This window comes from Pseudophryne corroboree, chromosome 1 (genome assembly GCF_028390025.1).
Source record: "Pseudophryne corroboree isolate aPseCor3 chromosome 1, aPseCor3.hap2, whole genome shotgun sequence".
NCBI lineage: Eukaryota > Metazoa > Chordata > Amphibia > Anura > Myobatrachidae > Pseudophryne > Pseudophryne corroboree.
Window position 1 is genome coordinate 429,425,958 of NC_086444.1, and position 11,729 is coordinate 429,437,686.

Below are 11,729 nucleotides of genomic sequence, written 5' to 3' on the forward strand. Positions count from 1 at the left end.
GCTGTCCTGCTGCTGGGTTGTTGCCCTCCTACGGCCTCCTCCACGTCTCCTGATGTACTGGCCTGTCTCCTGGTAGCGCCTCCATGCTCTGGACACTACGCTGACAGACACAGCAAACCTTCTTGCCACAGCTCGCATTGATGTGCCATCCTGGATGAGCTGCACTACCTGAGCCACTTGTGTGGGTTGTAGACTCCGTCTCATGCTACCACTAGAGTGAAAGCACCGCCAGCTTTCAAAAGTGACCAAAACATCAGCCAGAAAGCATAGGAGCTGAGAAGTGGTCTGTGGTCACCACCTGCAGAACAACTCCTTTATTGGGGGTGTCTTGCTAATTGCCTATAATTCCCACCTGTTGTCTATTCCATTTGCACAACAGCATGTGAAATTGATTGTCAATCAGTGTTGCTTCCTAAGTGGACAGTTTGATTTCACACAAGTGTGATTGACTTGGAGTTACATTGTGTTGTTTAAGTGTTCCCTTTATTTTTTTGAGCAGTGTATCTATATATACATATTTATATACACACACACATATATATATATATATATATATATATATATACACACATATATATATATACAGTATATATAACATAGTAACATAGTTTCTGAGGTTGAGAAAAGACAATTTGTCCATCAAGTTCAACCTGTTAGTGATCTCCTATACTGTCATATTTTAAAACTAATATTAACTGTGGTGAATATATAGCCATTATGTCCATTCATCTTTTATTTTTTTTATTTTTGTATCCACATATCCTTATCCGTTAGGAATTTATCTAGCCCATTCTTAAAAGTAACGATCAAGTCCACCATTACTACACTCTCAGGCAGGGAATTCCAAATGCGTATTGCGCTTTCTATGAAGAAACCTTTCCGTCTCAGGGTGCGAAATCTTCTCTCCTCTAACCTAAGGGGGTTTCCACGTGTCCTTTGTGTTGATCTTACCAAAAACAAGTCCCCCGCTAGCTTTGTATATTGTCCCCTTTTATATTTGTAAATGTTAATCATGTCCCCTCTTAATCTCCCAGCCTAACAAACCTTTCCTCATATTCTAGCGTCTCCGTCCTCTTAATCAATTTGGTTGCCCATGTCTGAACCTTTTCTACAGTAGTTCCAGAATATCCTTTATATAGTATGGTGCCCATAATTGTGCACAGTATTCGAGATGTGGCCACTCTAGTGATTTATATAATTGGAGTACAACACTCTCATCCCTTGCATCAATTCCCCCGGTTTATGCATGCTAATATCTTGTTTGCTTTGTTTGCTGCATTCCTACTATGGGGTATATTCAATAAGAGTCAGAAACTGCCATCTTGTCGGCAGTTTCCGACTGGAATAGGTCGGAAGGGGTTCCGACCTATTCAATACAGGCAAATTTTTTACGACAAGTCGGGAAACCCGACTTGTCGAAATGCTGTTGGAAAGCAGGTGGATCAGAGGAATAACAGCCAATCCGACTTCTGTTGTCGGAAACAGGTCCAAATCTGACAGGTATTGGCCCCCTTTCTGACAAGCTCAATCCGACTTGAAAATAAATCAGATTGAGGTGAGGAGACGGGGAGCAGTGCGGAGGGCTACGGGGTCGGGGATGAGGGGTACCTTGACGGCCGTCCCCCATCCAGGCATCTCTCTCCCTGCAGTGCCTGCCCCACCACTGCAGACATCACCCCCGCTGCCAGTTCCGTCCGCTGATCTCAGCTCCCCCGCCGGCCGCCACACTGTTCCCCACGCTGGCCGCCGCTCACTGTTCCCCCCACCGGCCACCGCTCACTGTTCCCCCCGCCGCTGCTGTCAGCGCACCTGGTAGCCGCTGGCATCAGCGGCAGGACAAGACACAGGGAACGGCCAAATCTGACAGTCGGATTAGGCCGCTCTTTGAATAGGGGTTGTCGGGTCCATTCCGACAACTGCATGTCGGAATGGACCCGACTCTTATTGAATATACCCCTATGGGTACTACTGCTAAGCTTGTTATCTATGTGAACACCTACATCTTTTTCCAATACAGAATCCCATATATATATATATATATATATATATATATATATATATATGTTTATGCTAAACCCCAATGTACTATACGAATATTTTTCTGTGACACTCCCGGTCAGACCACAGTTTATAATCATACATGTATGGTGCTGTGACCAAAAAGTGGTTGCTGTGTCCATCCATCAAGGACCTGCTGTGCCCGAAAAGGGGCTACTGTGTCTGTCCATCAAGGGGCTGCTGTGTCCTTCCAGTGGTGCTGTCAATCTAGGAGTGCTCTGACCCAGTGTAAACAAGATAAAAGCTAAAAAATTTAATTATATATACATATATATATATATATATATATATATATATATACACATTTTTTGTGCTATACCCCACTGTACTATACTACTATTATTTTTCTCTGACACTGCCAGTCAGACCACAGTGTACCACATCTGTAGGTGGTTCCTCCCCAGGGGTTCTTTGTTGTACATAAAAGGGTGCTGTGTTGTCCATCAAGGGGGCTTCTGTATCTGACAAGGGGCTGCTGTGTCCATCCTTCGAGGGGCTGCTGTGTCCATTCAGGGTTGCTCTGTCAATCTAGGGGTGCTCTGCCCCAGTGTAAACAAAATAAAAGCTAAAAATATAATTTTATTGACATTTTTTTTATTTTTGTGCTATACCCCAGTGTAATGTACTATTTTTTTCCTGTGAGACTCCCGATCAATCCACAGTGTGATAATCATTCACGTATTGTGTTACCCCAATTTCATACTAGTATTGTGATGCTGCAGGTCGTACCACAGCTTAATATTCATACACGTATTGTGATGCTGTAGGCCAGACTGCAATGTTATATTCACGCAAGTATTGTGACGCTGCCAGTCGTACACCAATTTCATACAAGTATTGTAACCCTGCAGGCCATACCCCATTGTTATACAAGTATTGTGACGCTGCAGGTTGTACCCCAGCTTAATATTCACACACGTATTGTGATGCTGTAGGCCAGACTGCAGTGTTATATTCATGCAAGTATTGTGACGCTGCCAGTCGTACACCAATTTCATACAAGTATAGTGATGCTGCAGGTCATACTGCAACTTAATATTCACACACGTATTGTGAAGCTGTAGGCCAGACCACATTGTAATATTCATTGTTTATGATTATTTTAGTGTTAGCATCCAAATAGGCATGTCAGACAGTCATGCCTATCACTACTGGCAGAAAAAAGAGGCAATTTGGAGTCCCTTGCACAAATTGGCTTTGCTTTACTTAAATCGCCCACCCTCCAGTGTGTACTCAGCGCAGCCATGAAAATTGTCAGCGATTGGTGTAGGAGTTTATTTCCTAATATGTGGAAAAGATGATGGCCCTCATTCCGAGTTGTTCGCTCGCTAGCTGCTTTTAGCAGCATTGCACACGCTAAGCCGCCGCCCTCTGGGAGTGTATCTTAGCTTTGCAGAATTGCGAACGAAAGATTAGCAGAATTGTGAATAGAAATTTCTTAGCAGTTTCTGAGTAGCTCGAGACTTACTCCTACTCTGCGATCAGTTCTGTCCTTTTCGTTCCTGGTTTGACGTCACAAACACACCCAGCGTTCGCCCAGCCACTCCCCCGTTTCTCCAGACACTCAAGCGTTTTTCCCTGACACACCGGCGTTTTTCCGCACACTCCCAGAAAACGTCCAGTTTCCGCCCAGAAACACCCACTTCCTATCAATCACACTACAATCAGCAGAACGATGAAAAAACCTTGTTAGGCCGTGAGTAAAATACCAAACTTTTGTGCAAATTTACTTGGCGCAGGCGCACTGCGAACATTGCGCATGCGCAGTTTGCGACTAATCGCTCCGTAGCTAAAAAAAATAATGAGCAAACAACTCGGAATGAGGGCCTATGTCCATCAAAATTAATTACAAATTACACGAGGAAAATCTTTACCGGCAATTACGTCCAAAAATGTAATGGTGGATTCGAGCGGGGACGAATTAATAGTGTGTGAAGAAGATGATGTACTGTACACACTGATCATGGTGAGGAATCAGATGATGATGACGATGATGACATCTTGCATATGTAGAACTAGTTTTAGCACGTAGAGACCGTTGCCAGCTTGTCTTTGTGTGGGCCTAAACAAACCAATGATTTCAGCCACAAGTGGTAGTCCCTGTCGCTGAAGTGATTTGTTTGTTAATCAGTGCATATCCTGTTTAATTTATACAACATAAGGGTGGTTGAAAGGGACAATTCCATCTTGCACCTTTTTTCTTTGAATTATGGCCCTCATTCCGAGTTGTTCGCTCGGTATTTTTCATCGCATCGCAGTGAAAATCCGCTTAGTACGCATGCGCAATGTTCGCACTGCGACTGCGCCAAGTAACTTTACTATGAAGAAAGTATTTTTACTCACGGCTTTTTCTTCGCTCCGGCGATCGTAATGTGATTGACAGGAAATGGGTGTTACTGGGCGGAAACACGGCGTTTCAGGGGCGTGTGGCTGAAAACGCTACCGTTTCCGGAAAAAACGCAGGAGTGGCCGGGGAAACGGTGGGAGTGCCTGGGCGAACGCTGGGTGTGTTTGTGACGTCAACCAGGAACGACAAGCACTGAACTGATCGCACAGGCAGAGTAAGTCTGGAGCTACTCTGAAACTGCTAAGTAGTTAGTAATCGCAATATTGCGAATACATCGGTCGCAATTTTAAGAAGCTAAGATTCACTCCCAGTAGGCGGCGGCTTAGCGTGTGTAACTCTGCTAAATTCGCCTTGCGACCGATCAACTCGGAATGAGGGCCTATGTGCTGTTTGGAGCATTGCTGACTGTCTTCATGTGTAGATGACAAAATTGTCATAGTTTATTAAACTGCCACCCTGTCTGCCACTGCAGTGCCATTCTGTTTCCTAGATGTGCTGTACACTGCTTTCGCTTAGCTTAGTCATCCAGCTACCTCGGTTCAACCTTTTGGCCTAAATTGGATGAAAACAATATTGTGAGCTGTGAGGTGGTCAAAATTGACTGGAAATGAGTGGAAATTGATGTTTTGAAGTTAATAATACTGTAGGAATAAAAAAAAGGCCAACATGTGATTTTAGCTGTTTTATGATTGTTGTAAAAAAAAAAAGCAAATACCTAAACAAAACCCGCTAGGGCGGTTTTGACAAAACCAAATACATATAAAAACTAGAAATGTGCAGCGTTTTTTTGGGGGGTTTTGCGTTTTGATTTTGGATTTGGTTCTGCGGTCGTGTTTTGGATTCGGACGCGTTTTGGCAAAACCTCTCTTAAAAATTTTTGTCGGATTCGGGTGTGTTTCAAAAACCCCTCAAAAACAGCTCAAATCATAGAATTTGGGGGTCATTTTGATCCCATAGTATTATTAACCTTAATAACCATAATTTCCACTCATTTCCAGTCTATTCTGAACACCTCACACCTCACAATATTATTTTTAGTCCTAAAATTTGCACTGAGGTCGCTGGATGACTAAGCAAAGCGACCCAAGTGGCCGGCACAAACACCTGGCCCATCTAGGAGTGGCACTGCAGTGTCAGGATGGCACTTAAAAAAATTGGCCCCAAACATCACATGATGCAAAGATAAATTAAAGAAAAAAGAGGTACAAGATGGAATTGTCCTTGGGCCCTCCCACCCACCCTTATGTTGTATAAACATGACATGCACACTTTAACAAACCCATCATATCAGCGACAGGGTCTGCCACACGACTGTGGCTAAAATGATTGGTTGGTTTGGGCCCCCACCAAAAAAGAAGCAATCAATCTCTTTTTGCACAAACTGGCTCTACAGAGGCAAGATGTCCACCTCCTCCTCATCATCCGATTCCTCACCCCTTTCACTGTGTACATCCCCCTCCTCACAGATTATTAATTCGTCCCCACTGGAATCCACCATCTCAGGTCCCTGTGTACTTCCTGGAGGCAATTGCTGGTAAATGTCTCCACTGAAGAATTGATTATAATTCATTTTGATGAACATCATCTTCTCCACATTTTCTGGAAGTAACCTCCTACGCCGATCGTTGACAAGGTTACCGGCTGCACTGAACACTCTTTCGGAATACACACTGGAGGGGGGAAACTTAGGTAAAATAAAGCCAGTTTGTGCAAGGGCCTCCAAATTGCCTCTTTTTCCTGCCAGTATACGTACGGACTGTCTGGCATACCTACTTGGATGCTGTCACTCATATAATCCTCCACCATTCGTTCAATGGTGACAGAATCATATGTAGTGACAGTAGACGACATGTCAGTAATCGTTGGCAGGTCCTTCAGTCTGGACCAGATGTCAGCTATCACTCCTGACTGCCCTGCATCACCGCCAGCACGTGGTTTTGAAAATTGTATTCTTTTCCTGACAGCTCCAGTGGCGGGAGAAAATGAAGGAGGAGCTGTTGGAGGGTCACGTTCCGCTTGACTTGACAATTGTCTCACCAGCAGGTCATTGAACATCTGCAGACTTGTGTCTGCCGAAAAGAGAGATACAACGTAGACTTTAAACCTAGAATCGAGCACAGTGGCCAAAATGTAGTGCTCTGATTTCAACAGATTGACCACCCGTGAATCCTGGTTAAGCGAATGAAGGGCTCCATCCACAAGTCCCACATGCCTAGCGGAATTGCTCCGTTTTAGCTTCTCCTTCAATCTCTCCAGCTGCTTCTGCAAAAGCCTGAGGAGGGGAATGCCCTGACTCAGGCTGGCAGTGTCTGAACTGACTTCACGTGTGGCAAGTTCAAAGGGTTGGAGAACCTTGCACAGCATTGAAATCATTCTCCACTGCGCTTGAGTCAGGTGCATTCCCTCTCCTTTGCCTATATCGTAGGCAGATGTATAGGCTTGAATGGCCTTTTGCTGCTCCTCCATCCTCTGAAGCATATAGAGGGTTGAATTCCGCCTCGTTACCACCTCTTGCTTCGGCTGATGGTAGGGTATGTTCAGGAATGTTTGCTGGTGCTCCAGTCTTTGGCACGCGGTGGCTGAATGCCGAAAGTGGCCCGCATTTCTTCGGGCCACCGACAGCATCTCCTGCACGCCCCTGTCATTTTTTTAAAATTCTGCACCACCAAATTCATTATATGTGCAAAACATGGGACATGCTGGAATTTGCCCACATGTAATGCGTGCACAATATTGGTGGCATTTTCCGATGTCACAAATCCCCAGGAGAGTCCAATTGGGGTAAGCCAATCTGCGATGATGTTCCTCAGTTTCCGTAAGAGGTTGTCAGCTGTTTGCATCCAATGGAAAGCGGTGATACAAAGCGTAGCCTGCCTAGGAATTAGTTGGCATTTGAGAGATGCTGCTACTGGTGCTACTGCTGCTGTTGTTGCTGCGGGAGGCAATACATCTACTCAGTGGGCTGTCACAGTGATATAGTCTTTAGTCTGCCCTGCTCCACCTGTCCACATGTCCGTGGTTAAGTGGACAGTGGGTACAACTGCATTTTTTAGGACACTGGTGACTCTTTTACTGATGTCTGTGTACATTCTCGTTATCGCCTGCCTAGAGAAGTGGAACCTAGATGGTATTTGGTACCAGGGACACACTACCTCAAGCAATTCTCTAAGTCCCTGTGAACTAACGTCGGATACCGGACGCACGTCTAACACCAACATAGTTGTCAAGTCCTGAGTTATCCGCTTTGCAACAGGATGACTGCTGTGATATTTCATCTTCCTCGCAAAGGACTGTTGGACAGTCAATTTCTTACTGGAAGTAGTACAAGTGGTCTTCCAACTTCCCCTCTGGGATGACGATCGACTCCCAGCAGCAACAACAGCAGCGCCAGCAGCAGTAGGCGTTACACTCAAGGATCCATCGGAGGAACCCCAGTTAGGAGAGGACTCGTCAGACTTGCCAGTGACATGGCCTGCAGGACTATTGGCGTTCCTGTCTAAGGAGGAAATTGACATTGAGGGAGTTGGTGGTGTCATTTGCAGGAGCTTGGGTACAAGAGGAAGAAGGGATTTAGTTGTCGGTGGACTGCTTCCACTGTCACCCAAAGTTTTTGAACTTGTCGTATAAGGGAGGATGTTCCTAGGTGGTTAACGTCCTTACCCCTACTTATTACAGCTTGACAAAGGCAACACACGGCTTAACACCAGTTGTCCGCATTTCTGTTGAAATATTTCCACACCAAAGAGGTGATTTTCTTTTTGTATTTTGACCATGCATGTCAATGGCCTTATTCATCCCACGGACAACAGGTGTCTCCCCGGGTGCCTGACTTCAACAGTGACATCTTCAATTTGACTATCAGGAACTGGACTGTGGGTGCTCCTTCCAGCACTTGCAGGGGGTGTTCAAATGGTGGAAGGAGCCATCTCTTCCCGTCCAGTGTTGGGAAGGTCAGGCATCGCAACAGACACAATTGGACTCTCCTTGGGGATTTGTGATTTAGAAGAATGCACAGTTCTTTGCTGGGCTTTTGCCAGCTTAACTCTTTTCATTTTTCTAGTGGGAGGATGAGTACTTCCATCCTCATGTGAAGCTGAACCACTAGCCATGAACATAGGCCAGGGCCTCAGCCGTTCCTTGCCACTCCATGTCGTAAATGGCACATTGGCAAGTTTACACTTCTACTCAGATGCTTTTAATTTAGATTTTTGGGTCATTTTATTGTACTTTTGGTTTTTGGATTTTACATGCTCTCTACTATGACATTGGGCATCGGCCTTGGCAGACAACGTTGATGCCATTGAATCATCTCTGCCATGACTAGTGGCAGCAGCTTCAGCACTAGGTGGAAGTGGATCTTGATCTTTCCCTATTTTACCCTCCAAATTTTTGTTCTCCATTTTTTAATGTGTGGAATTATATGCCAGTAATATATCTGGAATTAGATGGCAGTAATGTATGGTATTAATACCACTAGATAGATACCAGATACCACGGTGACTGGAATGATGATGACCTATGCACAGTGACAGGACACTACCACAGCACCCTACGGCAGCAAGATGCAGCACAAGACACTGGACTTTTAGTAATGTACTGTAGTATACCACAATGCAGCACAAGACAATGAGTAGTGATACTGAGCACTGATGAGGATACTAGAACTGACACTGGGCAGCGAGAATAGCGCTGGGCTATTGTACTGTAGTATACTGGTCACCACAATGCAGCACAAGACAATGAGTAGTGATACTGAGCACTGATGAGGATACTAGAACTGACACTGGGCAGCGAGAACAGCACTGGACTATTGTACTGTGGTATACTGGTCACCACAATGCAGCACAAGACAATGAGTATTGATACTGAGCACTGATGAGGATACTAGAACTGACACTGGGCAGCGAGAACAGCACTGGATTATTGTACTGTAGTATACTGGTCACCACAATACAGAAGCATGACAATGAGCACTGATCCTGAGCACCTATGAGGATACTAGAACTGACACTGGGCAGCGAGAACAGCACTGGACTATTGTACTGTAGTATACTGGTCACCACAATGCAGCAGCAAGACAAATAGCACTGACCCTGAGCACTTATGAGGATACTAGAACTGACACTGGGCAGCGAGAACAGCACTGGACTATTGTACTGTAGTATACTGGTCACCACAATGCAGCAGCAAGACAATGAGCACTGATTCTGAGCACTGATGAGAATACTAGGACTGATACTGGGCAGCGAGAACAGCACTGGACTATTGTACTGTGGTATACTGGTCACCACAATGCAGCACAAGACAATGAGTATTGATACTGAGCACTGATGAGGATACTAGAACTGACACTGGGCAGCGAGAACAGCACTGGACTATTGTACTGTGGTATACTGGTCACCACAATGCAGCAGCAAGACAAATAGCACTGACCCTGAGCACTTATGAGGATACTAGAACTGACACTGGGCAGCGAGAACAGCACTGGACTATTGTACTGTAGTATACTGGTCACCACAATGCAGCAGCAAGACAATGAGCACTGATTCTGAGCACTGATGAGAATACTAGGACTGATACTGGGCAGCGAGAACAGCACTGGACTATTGTACTGTAGTATACTGGTCACCACAATGCAGCACAAGACAATGAGTATTGATACTGAGCACTGATGAGGATACTAGAACTGACACTGGGCAGCAAGAACAGCACTGGACTATTGTACTGTAGTATACTGGTCACCACAATGCAGCAGCAAAACAATGAGCACTGATCTGAGCACTGATGAGGATACTAGAACTGAGACTGGGAAGCGAGAACAGCACTGGACTATTGTACTGTAGTTTACTGGTCACCACAATGCAGCACTGATCCTGAGCACAGATATTGAGCTGATATTGAGCTGATATTGAGCTTTTTCAATCAGAGAACGTAGGCACGTCTTCTCCGCTCAATCTACAATGCACGAGTGAAAATGGCGGCAACGCGCGGCTCTTTATATGGAATCCGAATCTCGCAAGAATCCGACAGCGGGATGATGACATTTTCCCCTGTTCGGGTTTTCCAAGTAAGGCGGGAAGAACCGAGGCTGCCTCGGACCCGTGTAAACCACGTGAAGTTCGGGGGGTTTCGGTTCTCGGAGAACCAAACCTGCTCATCTCTAATAAAAACACAAAGTAGATCTATGATGGAGGCCGACACACATCTCTAATTGAAATGGGTATTTACCCAGCATCCATCCCACTGGAATTAGTCCAGCCTCAAATTTGTCCTGAAGGGATAACTGACTGAGGATGAAGACATCATGACATGAGCCAGGGTAGCCAACCACAACACTCAGGTACATTGGTCGAATGGCCGTGGTTGTGATTAAGGTACACATGGGCCCTGGTCCTATGGCAGGTGTTCTCAGCCCAATGTGTGTGCAATCAATAGAATCTAGAACACTGGGCATGCCTGCAATGCTATAAAATTCTACTTTACTTCATACCACTGTGACTCCCAGCTAGGGAAGTAGATACATGTGCCAATCAGAGGTTTCAATGGTGCTAAAACATGGCTGAGGTATTAAGAAAAGGTGGATTGTGATATTCCTAGCACTCTACAAGTAACTGGAAATTGCCAGTAGCCAGAAAGTGCAACACACTGAGAAGCTTATGCAGGCCTGAGACAGAGCATGCTGTGCCAGTGTCAAAGTCTAGATTGACTTGGTCATACAGATGGAATATGTTGTTATGATTGAGCTCGAACGATGCATTCAGGTTCAAATGCTCCCTAAAAAAATGTGGCCTGTGCCACCTCTGTGGTATCTGCTCATCCTGTTCAGTTTCTTACCCCTTACTTTTTAGTGTTTAAAACATGATGGCAACAAATAACATCGTGTCCAAAAAAAGCAACAAAGATGCAGGTTGCTTTTATTGGACATAATGTCCAGCAAAAAAGCGGTTCTCGGACAAGCTGACAAACGATCTCTCCACCAATGACCCCGTATCTGTATGGAAAGGAATGCAATCCATAACCAACTATAGGAAAACATCAAAGTCCACCGCCATGCACCAAGACCTTGCAGATGAACTGAACCACTTTTATTGCAGGTTCGCAAAAGAAGTCCCCTGCAACCCAAACAATCACCTCTACGATGCCCCGAACACCGACGGCCAACCCCAGGCACTGCAAGTCACCCAAGAAGAGGTGGAGGCATTGTTCAAAAGGACCAAAACCAGGAAAGCTCCGGGTCCTGACGGAGTGTCACCTTCTGCCCTAAGAGCATGTGCGGGTCAGCTCGCCCCCATATTCACCAAGATCTTCAATAAATCGCTGGAGC